Below are 21,653 nucleotides of genomic sequence, written 5' to 3' on the forward strand. Positions count from 1 at the left end.
GTGGTGTGAGTTCCACAAGAGTCCCACTCATAACACAAGTGAGTGTTGGACCAAGCAGTCGTTGGTGGCCGAGTTGAATGCTTTTGAATCATATGCATGTTCCAACCCTGAGTCAAAACCCGAAAAGGGGAGTGGCAAAGGAAAGCAAATCATTGATGAGGAGCCCAACATCACGGTTGCCACTGCCAAGATCCAGAAGAATGAACCCGAAGACCCAAAGGAGGGGGAGCATCCTTTCCACTCACAAATATGGATGAAGGGTTCGCCGCTACAATTCATTGTCAATAGTGGCAGCCAAAAGAACCTCGCTTCAGGAGAGGTCGTGAAGCTGTTGGGCCTACCGACTACACCACACCCGCATCTATATAGTATCGGGTGGCTTCATAAAGGACGAGATCTCAAAGTTCGCCAACATTGTTGCCTTCCCTACACCATCAAGCCCTTCACAGACGAGCTATTATGTGATGTTACACCTCTAGATGTTTGTGATGTACTATTAGGCCAGCCATACTTGTGGAGGCGACATGATCTGTATGAGTCAAGGCCTTGTGTTGTCATTATTTCTTTATGTAATTCATTATAAAGGATACCGAAGTTAGCCCCACCTATTGCCACCTCTTTGATCTCTACTAAGAAATGTAGCAAGATCGTCTCCCAGACTAGGAAATTCATTTTCTATCTAGTTCGCTCCCAAAGTAAGGGGAAGATCGTCACCATATCCATGACCCCCGCGAAGGGTTCATCCATGTAGCAGCATCAATAGAGGGATACAGTCATGACAAAACACAGGAACAACTTCGCCTCACCCACAGGGGTACCACACAAGTTTTAGGTGGGCAACAAATTTTGGTTGCATCCACAAAAAGGATGCCTTACAAGAGCGCATCAGAAGCTCCGACCACTCCGACATGGTCCTCACAGCATTACCAAGTCTATGGGAAACAATACTTTGGAGAACAACATTCCTCCATTCCCTCGCTTGCACCAAGTGTTCAATGTGGACCGTCGTCAATGATGCTTCCCACTATTACTTGACACATCAGATATTGTAGAACAACTCACCAGAAACCCAGCCCAGCAGAAGCTTCCTCATGTCAAGGAGGAGCTCAATGCAATGGGGACCATTGCTTCCTAAGGTGGGAGGAATGATCCAATTGGATGTTGGTGGCCACCCACCTATCCAACTTGGACCCCCAAAACCGCCTCTTTCAGTTTTTCATTTTCCGTAATTGTACCACAATTTACTATTTTTAGCAGTTTTTCGGGTCCTGAACTTCCGGAGCCGTTTTGAGGCCCTAAACAATGTTTTTTGGGAAATATAGGAGCAACATGGGTCCCTCTTCCCAAAGTTATAGTGCTCAAATAGATCTTTCTAATGAGCTATTGTATGCGTCAAACAAAGATCGGTTGCCAAAGTTATGACCCTGAGAAGTTGATGTACCAACTTACCCAAAACAGGGCCCACAATTTGGCGTTTCATCTTCTAGGGTTAGGTTTTGGGATGTTAAGGGTTTTCCATTGTTTCTAAACAATAAATAGGACTTCGAGCCTCATTGTAACACAGTTCAAAGGCATGTAGCTACCACATCTCTTCTCAGAGATAACCTACCATCGCCCTAGCTGGTTTATTTCCATTTCTGTTTATAAGCATATTTAAGTATTTTACATTAATGAAATGAAGTATTATTTCCACAGCATATCTGTCTTTATGGTTATCTTTGTATTTCATTGTGTTCCTATTTAAATCCAGATCACTGGTATTAGAGCGCTCTGCTTTTTCTCTGTTTTTCTTTGCATGTCCCCAACGAGGTCGGAATATAAGGAGTTAGGGCTTGAACTGGTCGAACCTTTACAACACCACCCTCGCAAATCTTGATGACCTCCCATGGCAGATGAAAAGAGAGACGAGGGGGCAGGAGATCCTATCAAAATCTTGCTCGAAGAAGCCCTCGAGCGACAAAGGAATGCAATGATGGACAACTTTGCGCAGATCCTTCAGTGGCTACCTAGAGGCGACGCATCGGCTTCCAGCATCTATTCAGGAAACACCATGCCCTTTAAGGTACAAGTTAATTTTGAAATCCCCATATTTGAGGGCCATAATGGTGCAGATGTCGTAGATAAATGGTTTAATCTGCTATAGGGTTATTTTTCTATTCATGAATTTTGGAGTCGTGAAAAGATTATTTTCGCTCTTTTGAAAGCAGCCCTCCACGTCAAGGACTGGTGGGAAACCTACTACGAGTAGAAGGATGAAAATACAGGCTCACTATTTTCAAGCGCACCCACATGGGATTCATTCCGGGATTCCATCAAGGAGCAGTACTACCCTGTCAAAATCTATGAGGACAAATACATCAAATGGACCACACTGTGGCAAGGAAGGGACTAATATGTGCCAGAGTTCACAAACATTTTTCATACCCTTCGCACACTGCTGGGTATCAAGGACTCTGCACTGCATTTGGTACTCAAATACATGGATGCCTACACAGATACATCCAGGAAGAGATGGAGTTCCTGAACATCTCCTCGCTCAGCACAGCGTACTGATACGCTGTCAAAATCGAGCAAAAGTTCAAACAGAAGAAGCGACACTTTGGATCGGTGAACCTGAAGACCAAAGGACAAATCTAAGGCAGGGTGACCTAAGACAACTCGTCGAAGCCACAAGAAAAGAACAACACCACAAAGTTGAAGAGGGACACAAGAAAGTGGTGTGAGTTCCACAAGAGTCCCACTCATAACACTAGTGAGTGTCGGACCAACCAATCGCTGGTGGCCGAGTTGAAGGCTTTCGAATCATATGCATGTTCCAACCCTGAGTCAGAACCCTTCGAGTCTCATTGTAACACAGTTCAAAGGCATGTAGCCACCACATCTCTTGTCAGAGATAAGCTACCATTGCCCTAGCTAGTTTATTTCCATTTCTGTTTGTAAGCATATTTTTGTATTTTACATTAATGAAATGAAGTATTATTTCCACTGCATATCTGTATTTATGGTTATCTCTATATTTTATTGTGTTCCTGTTTAAATCCAGAGCAAGTTCCCAGCTAGATGTTGTACAACATTCACATTTGTGACTCCATTTCATCATCATCCTCATAAAAATCTATTCTAGTCTCCTTAGAGATAGGCCCCTCCTCTTCATAAACCTCCATGGGTTTTGAAGTACCTCTTTTCTTCCTAAATATATGGTTAATGTCTAACTCACTAGATATAAAATAGCCCTAAATTCTTCCAAAGTAGCCTTGTGCAGTCTTCCAATCTGGTATTTGGATCATGCTTATGGTTCTCTAGATCATTATATTTCCTCATTTCATAGATAATATTATGGGGATCATATATAAAAACTCTTTCTGATGGGGAATCAAAACTTTCAAGTATCCTTTCACCAGCTAAAAAGAATCTTTTGAATTAGCAACAAATGTTCCCACCAAGTTGTGAGGAAGGTTAGAACTAATTTCTCCTTGGGGTGAAATCTAAATCGTTCTTATTGGATATCTTCTATTGTACTCCATTGTGAAAATTTTAGGAGTAAAAAATACTAGAAGATAGTATGGTTTTCCTTCAAACCCATATATTTTGATGGTTGTGTACACCTTGAAGAGGTACCATTAACCAACTCTGTTATCCAAGGTAAATTGTAGGTACTTGTTAAGGAAAAGATGGACTCTAGGTAATGGTTGAACTTGCAAAAGGGTGTATAAAATTAACATAAATAAGGAAATATAGTTGAAGAACCTTGGTTGTCTTTAATTTTTTATACCATTTGTATCCACTCATAAATCGAAAAAAGAGCATTTTTCTCATCCATCTTTTTGGGATTTAGGTGCTCTATGTAAGAATATTCTTGGTGGATATATAAATGTACTATATAGGCATGGTAATGGAAGTACCTTCCTTACCTAAATTCTACGACTTGAGAATGGATTTCATCTAACAAGAACTACAAGAAATGAAACTTGGTATAGACATTGGTGGCCAAATTCCACGAGGATGGAAGACCTAGAATTGTTTTAATTAGATAAATTGTTAGTATCAAGGCCAAGCACTTGAGAAACCATAGAGAAAGACAACTTTGGCATAGATTCAAAGGTTTTATGTGGCAATAACAGTGGTCAAATGGGAAAACACTTCTTCTTTGACATAACTAGTCAACATTTATTGTTTTTTTTTTCCAAAAGAAAAAATTGAACTTTTTATTACGAAGATAAAAAGTTACATAGTATATGCTGAAGCATTCATTTTGCTGTATGATTTGCAAATCATAGAGCTCACAGGATGAGTAAACTCAGTCCTGTCCCAAAACTTGAAAGGAAAAAAAAAACCAACTGAAAGGACGCACATGCCTCCTCATATATGAGGAAATGATTTTCTGGCTTATGCCTTTCAAGTTGGTGGAGAAGAAACTGAAAACAAAAACCGTAGAAAGGGTGTTCCACTACAGGGGTAGGTGAGATGATATTAAGGGGGAGTTCAAGTTTTCCTCCCCTTTCTCTTCTCAACCTTACGCCACTCTCCTTGGGATGGCACCATGGGGACGAGTTGAAGTCGATTCCCATCACCAAATTGGGGGTTTTCCTTGTCTGAGTTGGAGGTGTCTAATGAATGTTGCCTTTTGGTTCCACTGATTTCCATTGAATTTGGCTTCTTTTCCGATTGCAGTTCCATAGGCTCTTGTGGGGATGTCTTGTGTGTTCCTATTTGGGTATTCTCATTTGGAAGGGATTCTTCCTCCTCAAAATCTTCCTCTTCATCTGATTCTGGTGGGTCAAACTTCCATCCCTTCTGCTATTTACCGGATTTCTTCTTTCTGCGGCTGTCCTTTTTGTATTTTGGGCATGGATTTTGAAGATGTCTAGTTTTCCTACATATTCTACATCTGAATGATGTATTTTCATAGTTTAATGGCTACGTCTAGCTGCGATCTTTGTTTTTCAGTTTTATGCAGTCCAGTAGGCCTTTGTTGAGGTCGACTTCCACACATATATGTGCGAATGTGAAAATTATTTCCTCCACTTTTTGTGTATCCATTTTAATTTATCTGCCAATGTTATTGCCTATGCATGCAAGGATCTTTTGGTCCCAAAAATGTAGAGGAAGATTATGAAGGCATACCCATACAGGCACCTTGGAAACAATGAAAGTGTTTGCATTAAACTCCGGGAACCATGGAGTGATAAAGAGGCCTGAAGATCCCCAGAACCAAGGTCCCTCCTGAATCACAAGATCTCTAACCTATGCTGTTTGAAATTTTACTATAAAAAACCCTTTGGAGCAAAGATGGATCTCACAGTCTAGAGACCAGCATGTGAGAATCCAATGGAACAAGTCAAAAGGTTTGGGCCAAAATCCATTAAAACAACAAATAATGGCTTGCTTTGCAAAGTTATTACATACCTCCTCTACTTCTGATATATCTATAGTTAGTTTTGGTGTATGCTGCAGTTGCTCCACTATGTATGGGCTAGGTTTTGATCCGGCCTATGTTGGATCTGCTGTATAATATGCTTGTAGTATATTACTTCACTTTTGTTCTTCTGATGCGAATTTGGGTTGAGATTTGATTTGGACCCACTGCCTCCTTCTACTTTTTTATTGGATGCTCCTTTTGCTTGTTTACAGGTTGCTGCCCCTCCTCGAAGTCTCATATTAAGTATGATTGTGGATCTTGGCTTGATGTTGTAATATTTTAGATCTGGAATCCTGTAGCGATCTACCCCCATATAATAAATGTTGTTAATTAACCGGGTATCCAATATGGTTGGCAATGTTTTGCTTCAGATCTGTAACCCTGTCTGTAGCCAAAGCCCAGAGCACTATTTTTTTCGGTGGGGGCTTTAACAAATGTTTGAAATTGATTAACTCTTATCCCATCAGAGCCCATACTAGTGATTTGAGGCCATGATTTAGTCTGGGGATCTTTACCCTTTGTTAAATTGATTATATATGCCTCGATGGTCTTACAGAGATCGGGAAAGATCTTTTCGTTTGGGATCGTCTGCTTCCAAATAACAAACTCGGACATCTTTGAGAGCTCACGTGACCAGAGATCCATGATGCTGTTTCGATCCTTCAGAGATCTATGTATATCCTTCGGCACCTGGATTGCCTTCTGGACCTCTGCGAGCTCTCGTCCATCTATCAGAAATCTTTCTGGATTCTCCAGATCTGTGATGGTTGTCCCGTCGTCCAAGAATAAATATTCCTTGGTTGGTTCCACATCTTCGCTTTCTACCAGGTCCGAGCAGAGCACAACGATAGTAGATCTTAAGTGAAAAACCTGGCTTCGACTTCCAGATACCTTCGTCTTGAGATCCTCTACAGGTAGGTTGTTGTTCACTGCCCCTTTTCTAACTCTGGGCACAAGTGTTTGTGCATCACCATCATCGACCCTCCCTTGTAGCCTGCTCTTTGACAGTCAAGCTCTACCTTGATTACAATTCCAGAACAGTGGAGAAACCATACCTTGAAGCAGCTAGCCGTGACTGGCCTATGGAAGTTACGGTTCGCAGCGTGATAGCCATTTCTTACTTCAGATCCATACCATAACCCTGCCAACGTTTCAAGATCACTTTTCCCATCTACGTAAGGGCTTCGATCTGAGCCCGAGGCTCTCCCCTCCTTGGTTTGCAAAACGGCAGCATATATCACACATCCTAAAACCCTGGCCATGGTTTTTCCACAGATCCTGATCTTTTCTAGTCATCATTCCACTTTTCACCAATAGTCTCTTTATTCAAATTTTAAACTTTTTCCCTATCTAGAAAAAGGACCACGTTTCCAATCGAATTTGGTGTTGTTTTAATTATTTCCTTACCTTCTTGTGATGAAACAATGACCCTTTTATCTAGAAATACTAGCTTGTGAACCATGATACCACTCCTGGAAAGAGAAATGCTTTTGGTACCACGACGAAGACCAAACTTCATGCATATATATTGTTATGGTATCATATGACATAATTGGTGCTTTGGACTATCTAAATGGATTTCTTCAATAATATGTGGTTATCATCAAGCATTTAACAATTGTGTTTTTATCGTAAAAATCAAGTTACTTGGTCTATTCATTCCTTTGTACATTAGTGTAACTCTTGGAAGATGAGGAGGCCATTGGAACAAGGAAACTTCTTTAGAGTGGCTAGATGACTGATGAGGAGATAAAAAAAATAAAAATCTTAAGGGCTTGACCAACTAGTAAGTATGTGATATGTGGCAAGAGGTTAGTGACATGCAAGGTGGGAGGAGAATCTTTTAAAATTTATTAGAAGTGTGCACAAGAGGTCGAAATTAGGGTAGCTTAATTCAACAAAACATTGTGGTGACTTCATCTAGTGAGTGAACTTATAAGGTTAATTTTGACAAATTGAGAGGTTTGTCTTATTGAAAGGAGGATTTTTTGACATGTAGACATGCTTTATTTGTGAGGACACATCTAGGGTTTGAAATTTGGCTCAAATTTGCAAATTCAGGATGAGTGAGGCCTCCATTAGGTAGAATCTATGGAGACAGAGTGAAATGGTATTATGGACTCATGAATTTAGACTAAAATGTAATGGAATGAAAAAAATATCTCAATGGTTGTGCAAGGTGAGATGGAAACTAAACTATACAAAATGACAAATATATGTGCTCATTGGGATTTTATAAAAATATTATCTTGACATGTGGCAGAGCTATATTGGGTAAAATTTTAGATGAAATCATGATTACATCATCATAAAGTGGGTCATTCCATGCGGGGCGTTAACATGGTTGAGCTACATGGGATCAACTTGACATGGCTCATAGATGTGGAAAATGGGTTTGGTGTGGGATGTCACATAGGAAGCCTCTAGGGAGAGCCTTGTGGTTTCTGTACATAGTGTTTGGGCATTCACTAGTGAAATTTTTGGACTAGGGTTAAGGGCGTGATGGTTTGTTATGTTTCCCTCTCGACAACCCTACAATCAATTAACCATCATGTAAATCCATAGTGCAGAGTTCCTAGGGACATCAGATGGACTGACACATCCATTGTTGGATCCTATTTTTGCATATCTCCTAACACTCACGGTGTCATGTTCCTATTCTGCAACATCATGGTAGCACTCACCTGCTATTTCTATCCTGGAAGTGGTTGTGCCTCCAATTCTTATTCCTTTAAAACCTTAACCCCCCACCCTTTTTGCTCTCCAACTAAATTTGGTAATTTCTTGTTTGGCCTTGAGGTATCTTGGAGATAATTTTTTAAGGGTAGTGCATACTAGCACCAACACGAGGATTGTACACTCCTTTACCTACTCCAGAATATCCCTAGTATTCAATCTACAGGGACTAGATTTCATATTTATCATCCACTAGCGATGGTGATGTTATGTGTTTGTGGTTATTGATCAATTATCTATCATGGCCACTTTTGCACAATGCAAGAACAATGTCATAGTTAAAGCCAATACTAAACTCTTCTTTGAGTATTCTTAGGACCATTTTGGGACACATAGGATCAATATTCCAAATAGTAGCAGTAGGTTCCTTAGTCTAGGATTTTATTTGCAGGAACAAAATATAGATGAAAATATACTAAACCAGGTACTTGCAAAAAATGAGACAAGAGAGAGAAAAATTGCCATAAATTCATTAAGTAACGAAATAGAAAATTTTAATTACTCAGAGAACATGAGACAAATAATTGATTATCAATTTAGGATATATTATTTATAACATGGATATAAGATATATATTCTATAGAAGCTAACCAATTCAAACTAGTTTGGGACTCTACGTGCATGCAACCAATTTTACTGTGAAACACGTTCCTAGCTGGAAAATGATTAAAATTAGAATAGGAGATTTAAAATTAGAAAAATATACTAATGTGTAATGAATCACAAGTAAGTTTATTTATAAATTAATTATCACTATGTAATAAATTTCGCATGAAAAAAACTAACCAGTTAGACTTAGTTAAACACCAAAAATACGATTAAAGATTGACTTAATAAGAGGAGAGAGAAAATGGGTGATTAACTTCGATACACAGGGAGGAAGTATGTATTCATATTAAAGAGGACTATGCATGATGAACTAAAAATTTATGGAGTGGAGATAGCCATGTCATCCTCTAATTAGTGTTCATTCAACACCAAATTTCATCCTAGGTGGAACCCCCACTAAAAATATAAAATTTGTGCAATGATTGTGAACTTCTAGTAATGAATGAAAGGTGGTCACATGTTACTTTAATAATGTATGGAACATGGTCTAATGATGGTTATTATATATGTTTTTACGAATTCCTGATGAACTAGTAAGTGCAATGTACCAAAACACCCTGCTTAAAGCGAAAGAAGTGAATATAGTAGTGAACTAGTATAAAAAATTTCAAATATGTTATGCAACAAATATGAAAGAGATGGTATGACAATACTAAGTTTAAGAGGGAAAAACACTGTCAAGGAACCCCCCCCCCCCCTCCACCGCTAAGAATAAAATGCATTTTATGTCAACTATGCACTTGTTATGTAGAAGGATGCCATTGTTCATCAACCCATCATGAATATATCATTCGATATGTCCTATTCCATCATATGAGAATAATTTTTCTAATGGTATTTTAGTTGTATAAACCCACTTGCATTTCAAAGTTGTTGTTATTTATTAGAGAATTGTACTCCTCCCTCAAAGTTAATTCCCTATCTATATTCACTTTAGCCTCCACATAGATATATGATTAAAATACAATATTAAAATAAAAATATATATGATATGTATTCTTCATGGTAATTATAGCTTAAAGAGTCTGAAAATATTGCAAATTAATTCTCTATCAAATAGCACGATCACTTGCTTGATCATTAGCTACCTGAAGTGTTGAACATAACAATCAAGTCCTCTTATTTCAACTTGTAAATTATTGTTGCTATTAGGTTATATCATAACTTAAAATATTATTAGAAAAATTATTTGAGGAAGAATCACTAAACTTTGGTACAAGTAGAGGTGGAAAGGATGAGCTAGGATGCTTTGGTAGTGCTTATAACATACATCCTTCAAATATAGAGATTATTTGGATGAATAAAACATATAAATATGTATATAATATCTTGTATGCCTTAACTCCTTGATATACAAAAAATATGTGCTCCCTACTAAGAGGCGTCATTGCCTTCCTCTTATCAAAGGAAATACTAATTTATTCCCATGAACAAAAAATTCTAAAATTAGTAACATCTAGTTTCTTCTTGATCAAGACCTCATAAGAAGTGATGTACCTTAAGTATTTATGAGGAATTCTATTATTAATATAATAAAAACAGTTAATGGCTCCATCCCATAATCTAGGAGGTAAGGATCTAGCATAAAACATACAATTCACCATCTCTTTTACTGTTCTATTTTTCCTCTTTGTAACTCCATTTTTTTAGTATGTAAAGATATATGACTAATGATGAAAAAACATTTTGAACATAATTATTTACATATTCACCCTTGTTATCAATTCTCAGGCATTTAATCCTCTTCCTTTTATAATTTTCTACAAATTGCTTGAAATATTTGAGATTCTTAAAGACTTTTGTTTCAACATAAAAACATAAACCCATGTATATCTTTATAAGTCATCAATGAATGTAAACACATAACATGACATGTTGATATATGTGTGATAAGAATTTCCAATACTGTTACTATGCACTAGCTCACGTAGTGACATGTCTCTCCTTGTATTTCATGTCTTAAACTTCTCTTCAGGATGCCTTCCAAGTATGTGTCCTTAGAAAACTGATTATGTGTATTGGATGTTAAGAAAAAATTCATCCATTCCTTGTCTATATGTCTAATCCAAATACTTATAACTATGGTGGAAAGATCTTAGATTCCATAATGTGCTCTCCTCATGAGAATGTGTTATAAGAGAAACATTAGATTTAAGAATAAAATGAGATAATGTTTACAATATTTAAAGTTTGTTCTCATCTCCAATATAACTCTAGAACCATCTAATATGTTGGAAATTACCATTGTATATTAGGTAAATTTTATTTTCTTGTCTAACATTGTATGAGTAATCTAATAAATAGAATAAAATTTATCTAAAATATATGGAACATATAATACCTAATTAAAGCTACATTAATTATTCTATCTCCACAAATCTTCCTAGGTGTATCATCTCCCAAGAAATATTGGTCATTTTGGATAGCATTGTAAGTGATAAAAAACTTTGTTGAAGAATCCATATGAAATGTAGCTCCTAAATAAAAACCCAAGAACTTTGAGATGGAGTATTACCTAGAAATGAATGATGCTTAACCTGGTGATCTAGTGCTTGATCACCCTTCTTCTTCCTGAAATTATCTAGTATTAAATCATCAAAGTGATTTTGTTCGAGTACCCATGCCATTTGATCAATTCCTTTATTCATGTAAAATCTCTCTCGATGGAACCTTGTACTATAATATGCACACATTTTCTTTTCATTCTCTCCATTTTCTCCCTTGGAATTTCAACCCTCCTTAATATGATTTTTCTTAACCTCCATCTTCTTCTCTAGTTCCTTCCTCTTATTCTTCTTGGGATTTTCCTATGTTGCAAGTGAATGGGGATTCGTAGACTTAAGATTCCCAGTCAATATTATCTTCTTCTTCTCTTATATTAGAAACTCAAGAAAATCATCTAATGATCACAACTTCCAATTTTAAACTATAAATAAATTTTCAGTATCAAAGTAAGAGAAATGAACGTAATATTATGGTCCTTTCTTATCAAGCCCCCCAAAAATTAGTTTATCTTATTTTCTGTCTATGCCATAAGCTTTCAGATAAGTCATTACTCCATTGAATATGAATAAATAATGCTACAGGGTATCAAAGTTGGCCATATTCATTTGGATCAATTCATTCTCAACCTAATATCCCCTCAACCCACCTTTCCCTTCCAACAATTTCACTAATTTTTTCGACACATCATTAGGAGTCTTGCACTTATTAATATGAAACAACAAATCAAGTGATATTGGAAAACAAGTAATCCCATAGCTTCATCTATCCTATTGAAGTATTTCCTTTGTCAATGGCTAAATTAGGCTCATATTCTATAACCATAGTGATCCTATGTGTCCCTTTGCTATGTAGGAACATAATGATATTATGTTTCCATTCAAAATAGTTGAAAGGAGTGAAAAAAGTTGATATTTGAGCCTTTTTATGTATGGGTTATTCTATATTTCAAAATTTTCAGTTGATTTTATACCATCTAGTGCTTTAAGCACAACCGTGAAATTGATTTGTGAAAAAATATTAAACTAGCTACTTGCAAAATAAGAGAGAAGAGAGAGGGAAAATCACTAAGTACGAAAGAGAAAACTTGAATTACTCAAAGAAAATGAGTTGATTAATTGATTATTAATTGATTATATGTTATTTTTGAAATATATATATATATATATATATATATATATATATATATATATATATATATATATATATATATATATATATATATACATATACTCTTAAAGAGGCCAACTAAGTTGAAATAGGTTAGGATTCAATGTGCATGGACTCTATTTCACTCAAAAGCACCTTTCCTAGTTGGAAAATAAACTAAAACTAGATAAATATTCAAAAATAGAGTGAACTGGAAGTAATTGAATTTAGAAAAATGTTATAATTGATTAATAGCTCTCACATGAAAAAATATAACCAATTAAACTTAGTTAAACTCCAAAAATAGGACTAAAATTCGACTTAACAAAAGGAGGATAGGGAGAAGTGGTGTTTAAATACTTAAATGTAGAGAGAAAGTGTTTATTCACTCTAGTATGTTCAATTGATGTGATTCTATGAATGTAGAGAAGAAATACCCATGTAATATTCTAGGTAGTGTCTAATAGTGCCACATGTCATCCTAGGTGGAACCCTTTGCTAAATATAGAAGATAATAAAAATAGAAAACCTTCCAAAAGATCCAGAATGTCGAGTAATGAATTCAAAATTGTTATATGTTCCTCGAATAATGTAGAAGAGGGTATAATTATGGCCAAAGTGTAGGTTATGGTGAGGTCCTATAATTGCTAAAAATTATGCATGAAAATTCACTAATCCGGGCCAAAATGTGTTAGAAATGAACCAAAGGTTACAAAAGGCCAATAAACAAGTGCTCATAAGAACATGATTTCCTACCACTAATCATACTTTATTTTATCCATAGAAATTCATCATTAAATTTTTTCATGGATCTGTGAAAACAATTCTTCAATATTTGCACGGATCCATATAAAGTGACACTCCATGGATTAGGAAGACTAGAGTTTGTGAAGATATGGTGATAACATGTCAAAGCCAAGTTCATTTGGATTTCCCCTAAGATATAGACACTTGAGGACATATATAATCACAAAAAGTAATTTCCAAGTACTCCCCTAATCATGGGAAGCTCACAAATGGCTCTGAAAGTTATTAATCGCGGTGGATGGAGGTGGTTTACATAGACTCATTTTATCTATATAAATATTCCATGAGATCAATTGAAAGAGATACATTTATAGAAAATTGAAGCAACAGAAAAGGTTATTTTTCAATTTCAATTTCTTTGTGATCTTGGAGCTCACCACAATAGAGAATTGAAGAAACTTCTCAAGGGAAGACTACACCTACAAGAGAGAGAAATGTGGAACTTCTGTTAGGGTTATCAAGTGTCCACAACCCATACAACTCCACTTAGTTTATTTGGGAGATATTATACCTCTTTAACCAATCAATAAAGATAGTTCTTGCTTCCCAACCCTCATTTCCTTGTGTTAATGTTTTAGCATTGTGTCTTCTAAATATCATGTTTAAATTTAGTTATATTTCATGTAATTTTGCTTTTATTATTTACTAATCAGTTGTTGCTTTCCTTATGTAGGGAATAAAATCTTACATAAGAGTGTATTTCAGGGAAACCCAACTCCAAAAGACGAACAGGATATTGGTGACTCCAAAAGTTCCTTTCTCTTGTCCTTGTTGTATGTACAATGTCTTTCCTTATCAATTTCATTTGTTAACCATTTTATTATTTCTTTGAATATTTTTTAGGTCTCACCTAATCTTAGGGATATGTTGAAAAACAATATGTGACACTAATAGAGTAGTCTTCAATGAGGGGAGAAAAATAATCACAAGCCCCAATTAGACCCACTTTTGTTTCGAGTGTTAATCTCTGACCGTTAAATGGATGAAGTTTCCACTCCAAGGTAAGGAGTTGTTTTCTAAGTTGTAACTTGCATATACAATTAATGAAATTTAATTTTCTTACATCCGTAAATATTTTGTTACTTATAAGGAAAAATGATTCTTTGAGGATTGGGGAGGTTAATTGTTATACCAAATGGAACTAAAGAACAATATCAAAAAAAATAATTATATTAAATAAAAGTAATATGTTTAAAGATTGCAAACTTACCAATATAATGATTTATTTTACAACCATTAAAATTGAAAACCACATTAATGCCAACTAATGTGTTATAGCATGATCATGTCATTCTCATAAATATATATGAACGTATAAGACCACAAATTGCAAACATTAATAATTAGCATCCAACTAAGACACATATATCTTCGAAGAAAGTGGATTGCATTGATTAATAAAGGCTTCCTTACAAAGTGTTCTAAAAAATTGCGTTTTAGTAGGAACATTTAGTGTCACAATTTTCTTTACTCCACTCTTCCCCACACATTTCACAAAGATATACCTTTCCTATTTATACATTGAATTACATTTACAACAATGGACTTTGACAAATAACTCCTTTGACACTCTTATGGAATTAGGACTTTTTTGTAATTCTTTGTTTCCAATACATCTAATAGGCTCCATGGATATTTCTAATTTTAAAAATGTTGGGACTATCCATCTTCAGTAACTCTCACTGTCCTTTCGACATTTGGTCCACTATAAGAAAAAAGGACATTGGTGAGGGTCACAAAATGTCACCATAATCTCATTAGTGATGGTTAAAAGAGACACCGTCACCAAAACTGAACGTCACCAAAGGTGGCATCACCAAAAGTATAAGTGTTATGGTCACATTCAAGGTTTGTCAGCGATAATGATTTATAATGACAGATAGTGACCGTCACCATTTCATATTAGCAATGGTGACGAACCTTAGCCTCTGGCATCAAAAAATTGAACATCACTAATGGTGGCGTCACTAAAAATATAGATGCGGTGACATTCAAGGTCCATCACGAATAATTATTATAATGACAGGTTGTGACCATCACCATTTCATATGAACAACAATGACTTATTGTGATGGACCTTCCATGACCATCACTATTAATGCATATCTATTTGGTGATGTTCATTGACCATCACCATTTCATATGAACATCAGTGATTTATGGTGATGGACCTTTCATGGCCGTCACTATTGATGCATATATATGGTGGTGTTCATTGATCTTCACCATTTCATATTTTGGTGAGGGTTGAAAAATGTCGCCATAAGTTGATGTAGGAGCATCGGGATTAGCCAGCAATATGAAAACTTGTTCGCATGTTGTGGCTAAATAGGGTGAAATTCATTGATTGTTGGGTCAAAATTAGTTTTCACTAAGAGGGTTGGATCTCTCAAATAATTTGTTATAATTCATTAATTGTAATAAGTTAGAGACTGTCTTAATTAGATTCAGAGATAGAGTGTTTGCTTAGGTGTGCAGGAGAGCTAAGAGATAAAAGATTGATGTTAGATCTCTTAAAAATAGAAGATTGCTATTAGATATTGTTAGAGAAATTATTTGAATAATAAAAGAAGGAAAAATGTAATGAGCGAGAAGGGAGAGAGGATTGGAGTGGATCGAGAGCTCAGAGTGTGTGTGGATTCTATTTTGTGTAACATAGGTCATTTTCTTGAGTAATCTGGTGAAGGCCGAGAACCTGTGTTATTATTGTGAATAAAACCAGTATTATGTGTAGCGTTCTTCAAATCAGCCCGCAGAGGCCTAAAATGTTTGGTTTTCCTTTTAAAATCCATACAGTGTCAATCTGGTTTGAATTTTTCATGTTGTTAATGAGATTGTTGCATTAAAGGTTCAATTGGTGGGTGCATTGCATCAATTTGGTTCTGCAGGCCAAAATACCTAAATACACTAAGTATTGGGCTAAAACGTGCTTAAATGGAGAATTCGGACCTCAAGCCATTATAGGCCGGAGTTTTATTGCTATCAGGTCCATAGAACCCAATCGCATCATCCCTTTGTAATTTCCACATCGCATTGGAAAAACCATTACAAAAGGAAATCGTGCTAAACACTTGGCGGATTTCACAAGGGTGGATTTGAGAGTTATAAAATCAAACATTGAAGTGTTATCATGTCCAACGGTGTTATTGCATCTTTTAAGTGGAGCAATCCAACTCTTGTGATTGCGATTGGCGATTGTGTTGCATCGGCATATCATGGCGAAGTGATATATATATGTTAAAGCGGCCTTTGTAAATCATCGATAGCAATAGCAATATCACATTGGACCAAGGGAGAGCATCGATAGTTGGGAAGCCCACACTTCTGATTGCCAATATTGTGATTGGATCTTGACCATCCAATCCGCCAGATCCAAATCGACAGCTATAACTTAAAGAATCGCTTTTAAAGAGGAAAAGGGAGCGGTTGGTTTTTTTTAGTGTTATATCGGCCGATAGTTATGAAGACCTTTTTAAAAGGATTTAGTACCGATAGAGAGGAGGGGTGATTGTGGGTTTAAAGATCCTTTGTGGGTTATATTAAATAAATTGTTGCCGCTGCACCAATTTTGGTATCAGAGTAGAAGAAAGAGGTGTTTGCAGCGAAGATGCCACCAAGGAGAGGAATCGGTCTAGGAAGATCAGATCCAAATGCAATTATGTTAGAAGAAATTCAAAGTTTCCATGCACGAATGGAGAAAATGGAGACAACCCAAAGAAGATCCCCTCATGACGGAGCTGAGAGTTCTTCAGAAGAATTTTTTGCTGATGTGGGAGAAGTAGAGGAAGAAAATGAAACTGCCAAAGTCCTCAAGATGCTAGCAAAGGTAGGAAGTAAACCCAAGATGGAAATCCCTATATATGAAGGGAGTCTGAATGCAGAGGAGCGTATGGATTGGATCAAATCCATAGACCAATACTTTGACTATGAAGAGGTTGAGGAGAATAAGATGGCGAACTTTGCAGTCACCAGATTGAAGGGTCATGCAACCATCTGGTGGGACGAGGTACAGGCATCAAGAATGAGGAAAGGGAAATCGAAGATCAAGCAGTGGGACAAAATGGTAAGTAAACTAAAAGCCAAGTTTTTTCCTAAAGACTATCATTTGAATCTCTTTAAGCAACTACAAAATTTGAAATAGAAAGGAATGTCTATTAAGGAATATACATAAGAATTCTATAGATTAAGTATTAGAGCACGACATGTCAAAGATGATGTGGAAAATATAGCTACATATATAAATGGGTTAAGGTATGAGATATAAGATGAGATTAGCTTGTTAAGTCTGAAAACTATTGAGGATTCTTATCAAGCCAGTCTGAAGGCAGAGGAGAAAATCTTAAGGAAACAGAGTCAGATAAAGAGAGGGAAGAGCTTAGTGAGAGGAAGAGGGGCTGCCAGATCCAGAGGAACAAAACATCAGCATGAAGCAGGAAGATCAAGTGGCAGATCACCACAGAGGGGTGAATCTAGTAGAGGAAGATTTGCCCCAAGAGGAAGAGGGCGAGGAAGAGATGTTAGGTGTTATACTTGTGGAGAATGGGGACACATGGCATGTGATTTTCCTCATAACAAATCAGCAAGCCATAGGGGTGCAAATGTGGCTGACGAAAAGCCAAAACCACCTCGACTTGTGGAGAAAGAAGAACCCCCTGAAGAAGGTGAATCACTTCTATTTAAAAGAACTTTACTTAGAGCAGAAAATGACACTGGAGAACCTGCACAAAGAAAGACTTTGTTCAAAACCACATGTAAATGAAAGGGTAAGTGTTGTAAGGTCATAATTGATAGTGGGAGTACTGAAAATCTTGTGTCCACAGAGATGGTAGATAAGCTTGGGTTAGCAAGGTCAGCACATCATGCATCTTACAGAGTGTCTTGGTTATAAAAGGGCCACCAAGTCATTTTGACAGAGCAATGTAATGTGGAAATGTAGGTTGGCACATACAAAGACGTGATCCTATGTGACATAATGCCCATGGATGTATGTCATATACTATTGGGGAGACCATGGCAATTTGACCAGAAAGTGATTCATGACAGGAGAAGGAACACATATACCATAGAGAATGATGGAAAAAAGCACACATTTTTGCCATTGAAGAATGATGTTGAAAAAGGAATGCTTGGGAATAGCATTATGTTGATAAGTGGGAAAGAATTGTTGTAGGAGGTTGAAAAAAGCGAGGAGTTGCATTTCACTATCATAGGGAGGACCAAGGTAATCTTAACCTCTACGAATTTAAATGATTTTCCTAAAGAAATTCAAGCTGTGTTAGAAAATTTTATGGATATCATCGTGGATGAATTACTGAATGAATTACCATCAGTTAGAAGTGTTAGCCACCATATCAACTTAATACCAGGGGCAAGGCTACCCAATAAAGTTGCATATAGACTAACTCGTTAGGAAAATGCAAAGGTTGCAAGGCAATTACATTAATTGATGGACAAGGGGCTGATCAGAGAGAGCATGAGCCCATGTGTTATGCCAACGGTACTGAGTCCAAAGAAGGGAGGAGAATGGCGCATGTGCACAGATTCCAGAGCTATCAACAAGATAACGATCAGGTATAGGTTTCCTTTGCCCAGAATGGATGATTTAATGGATTGTTTAAGTGGATCTAGGTACTTCAATAAGATAGATTTAAAAGGCGGGTATCATCAGATCAAGATTCGGGATGGTGATGAATGGAAAACGGCCTTCAAAACAAATAGTGGACTGTATGAGTGGTTAATGATGCCTTTTGGGCTCACTAATGCACCCAGCACATTCATGAGACTAATGAATGAGGTCCTAAAGGAGTATGCAGGTAAATTTGTCATTGTTTACCTTGATGATATTCTGGTTTTTAGAAAAAGTAAAGAGGAGGATTTAGAACATCTGAAGTTGGTCTTGAGAACTCTACAGAAGGAGAAGCTACTAATCAATTTGAGGAAGTGTATTTTCATGAAGGAGGATCTAGTGTACTTGGGATTTGTCATTTCCAAAGAGGGCTTGAAGATGGATTCGGAGAAGGTGCAAGCAATCCAGAACTGGCCTACTCCCAGAAGCGTTTTGAGGTAAGAAGCTTCCATGGACATGCTAATTTTTATACAAATTTTATAAAAGTGTTTAGTCAAGATTGTGCACCAATCCTCGAGACAATTAAGGAGGTCAGTCAACCATTCTGATGGATAGAAGCAGTGGACAAAAACTTTAATCTGCTGAAAAAGAAGATAAAGAAGAGCCAATCCTAGCATTGCCTAATTTTTAGAAAGTCTTCCGAGTAGAAATAGATGCAAGTGGAGTAGCAGTTGGTTCCATACTAAGTCAAGAGCAAAGTCCAATAGCATATTTTAGCGAGAAATTGAATGATGCAAAGAAGAAATATTCTTCTTACGACAAGGAGTTTTATGCTATTGTGCAGGCATTGAAAAAGTGGAGGCATAACTTACTGCCTAAGGAATTCATCTTATATTCAGAAAATCACGCTCTACATCTTATTAATAACCAACCAAAGCTAAATCAGAAGCATGCCAAATGTGTGGAATTTCTGCAAAGTTTCACTTTTGTAATAAATCATAAGAGTGGTAAATCTAATAAAGTAGCAGATATATTGAGCAGGTTAAGTTTTCTTTTGCAAGAGTTTAAAGTGGGTGTTGTAGGTTTTGAGGAGATGATAGAAATGTATAAGGATGATGAGGATTTTAGAGACATTTACACAACAATTGATAATCTAGTGCGCCATAACAGAAGTTAGTGGATGGACTACCTCATTCAAGGAGTCCTATTATTTAAAAGCAACCAGTTATGTATCCCCAAATGTTCCACGAGGGAGAACATAATCAAGGAGAAGCATAGTGAAGGGTTATCTGGTCATTTTTGACAAGATAAAACTTTCACTCAGGTGAATGCTTTTTATTACTGGCCTAAAATGCAAACTGATATTAAAAATTTTGTTGAGAAATGCAGGGTATGTTAGTATGCCAAAGGAAGGAGTCAGAATACAAGACTGTATCATCCATTGCCCATACCAGATCGACCGTGGGATGCAGTCATCATGGACTTTGTTCTGGGTTTACCAAAAAATAAGAGAGGAAATGATTCTATTTATGTTGTAGTAGATAGGTTTTCTAAGATGGCACATTTTATTGCATGTAGGAAAACTAGTGATGCAAAACACATAGCTAATTTATTCTTTTCAGAGATTGTAAGATTTCATGGTTTGCCTGTAAGCATTGTATCAGATCGAGATACTAAATTTGTAGGGAATTTCTGGAGGACATTTTGGAAGAAACTAGGAACTAACCTCGGTTTTAGTTCAACGTAATATCCTTAGGCAAATGGACAAACTGAAGTAGTGAACATGAGCTTGGGGAATATACTAAGGACTTTAGTATATCAGAATCCCAAACAGTGGGATTTGGCATTAGCTCAAGCTGAGTTCGCTTACAATGATACACCTAACCGAAGCACTAGAATGAGTCCATGCTAGATTATCTTTGGAATTCATCCGAGAAGAGTGTATGAGCTTAAAGACTTGGGAAAACAAGAAGCCAGGAGTGCAAGTGCTAAATATTTTTTCAAACAAATGCATAGGTTACAGGACGAAGTCAAAGGTAAATTGTAGGAAAGCAGCAGTAGATACAAGCAGAGAGAAAACCTGAAAAGAAGAGAGAAAGAGTTCCAAGTGGGAGACTTAGTGATGGTGCAGTTGAGGAAAGAGAGATTTCCTACAAAAATTTATAAAAAACTAAAAATGAAGAATATAGGACCTTGTAAAATTAAAAGAGAGATCGAGTTGCCAGAAGGGATTGGAATATCCCCCATTTTTAGAGACGGAGTTGCGGAAAGAAGATGCAAGTAATGAAGCTCAAACCATGAACTGGGAGGAATAGTTACCAAAATTAGTTAGAAAGGAAGTTGAAACTATCTTGTATCAAAGAATTTCAAAGAAAACCACAGGGTAGACATATTTCCAGTATCTAGTCAAGTGGAAGGAGAAACCAATGGAAGATTCTAGTTGGTTGACAACAACTGAACTACAGAAATATGGAGTAAGTGCTGACAGCTTGAAGGAAAAGTCTTTTCTTCCCTGGGAGTCTGATGCAGGAGCATTGGGATTAGCCAAAAATGTGAAAACGTGTTCACATGTTGTGGCTAAACGGGGTGAAATTCATTGACTGTTGTGTCAAAATCAATTTTTACTGAGAGGGTTGGATCTTTCAAATAATTTGTTATAATTCATTAATTGTAATAAGTTATAGAGTATCTTAATTTAGATTCAGAGATAGAGTGTTTTCTTAGGTGTGCAGGAGGGCTAAGAGAAAGAATATTGTTGTTAGATCTCTTAAAAATAGAAGATTGCTATTAGATATTGTTATAGAAGTTATTTGAAAAATAAAAGGAGGAAAAATGTAATGAGCGAGAGGGGAGAGAGGCTTGAAG

Source organism: Pinus tabuliformis, chromosome 5_2, assembly GCF_031772625.1.
Source record: "Pinus tabuliformis cultivar Carrire ecotype Pingquan chromosome 5_2, CPIR1, whole genome shotgun sequence".
In the NCBI taxonomy this organism is placed as follows: Eukaryota; Viridiplantae; Streptophyta; class Pinopsida; order Pinales; family Pinaceae; genus Pinus; species Pinus tabuliformis.